Source organism: Triticum aestivum, chromosome 6D (assembly GCF_018294505.1).
Source record: "Triticum aestivum cultivar Chinese Spring chromosome 6D, IWGSC CS RefSeq v2.1, whole genome shotgun sequence".
Lineage (NCBI taxonomy): Eukaryota > Viridiplantae > Streptophyta > Magnoliopsida > Poales > Poaceae > Triticum > Triticum aestivum.
Genome location: NC_057811.1, coordinates 287,647,969 through 287,649,333, shown reverse-complemented (window position 1 = coordinate 287,649,333; position 1,365 = coordinate 287,647,969).

The window sequence follows — 1,365 nt, the reverse complement described above, 5'->3', positions numbered from 1 at the left end:
CGCCGCCTCCGACGACGCCCGAGCCCCGCCTCCCTCTCCCGAACCCGCCGGAGCCCCGTCCCGACCCGCCGGAGTTGCCCGCCGGAGGTATAGCCGAGCCGCCGCCGCCGTGCCAGTTTTTTTTAAAAACCGTTCGGTTTATTTTTTTTTCCGAAACCCTAGATTTTTTTAAATATATCGGTTTATTTTCTTCGGTTTAGTTAGTTAGTGAACGTTCACCGATCCGTTCGTTTTAACGAACGTGTTCGCCGGTTAGTCGCAGTTAACGAACGTCCGTTCATTTAACTGTTCGTCAGTTTTCTTTTTCGTCGGATTTTCCGCGATTATTCCAGATCGCGATTTCTAACCAGATTTTCGTTCTGGTATATCTTTTAGCTCGTTTATCGGAATCAGGCGATTCAAGCGCCTAGAGTTTCGTCTCGAAATTCTCTTTCCGATTAACCTATTCAAACAAGTTTTTGCTACTGTAAAATTTGACCTAGATCCAGATTAGTAAACGAAGCTTGTTTCTTTCGCCATTTGACTTTCGTTGCTTCGTTCGATTTGTTTCTTTTTGCAAACCGGAGTTCTTAAGTTGAACTTTCTGGTTAGATCATTTATTTGAGTTTTACCCGTGCATTTGATGAGTGCTTATTGTATGCTTGTTTGTTTGCGATAGAGTACCCGGAGTGCGCCGCTTGCTACTTCGAATCTCTAGGTTTCACGGATCATCAGCAAGGCAAGTAACACTTTGATCATACTTTTTTACTACCCAGTTTTATTGCATTAGACCAATCCTCAAACATTGCATGGTGAGGATCTAATTAAACTGTGGGAATTGGGAAGTAGTTGAGGTAGTACCTATTACCTGTTTACTATCAAACCTTTGGGAGTTACTTCTACGTTTGCTCATATTACTATGCTATGCTAGTAGACGTGGATTGGGTTTGAGTGTTACCATGACAGATGTGAGATTGTTAATTAATGGTTAACCCTAAGGTGGCAACTAAAACTCACATCTGGGTGGATTGAGTTACCTGGGTATTCCAGGATTGCCTGTTTTCTTTTGGACCGCCACCCAGGTTCAAAGGGATCATGAGATTATTCATGCTAGAAACTTCCGTGTGCAGCCACAAGCTACTATGGGCTCTAGCATAGTTGATTAAGTTGTGTGAACTCTTACGTGGTAGACTAGCAGATGCAGGGGATGTAGGTTGATACGGTCTATCACATCGTAAGGTGCAAACACTTCTGAAAGACTGTGTCTCGGTCATCTGTTTCTCAAACATCATGTAGTGCGAGAATCAAGCGGAGGCGATCGAGTCTTGTGGGGAAAAGTGCACAAACCTCTGCAGAGTGTACAAACTAATCATGATTAGCCGTGTC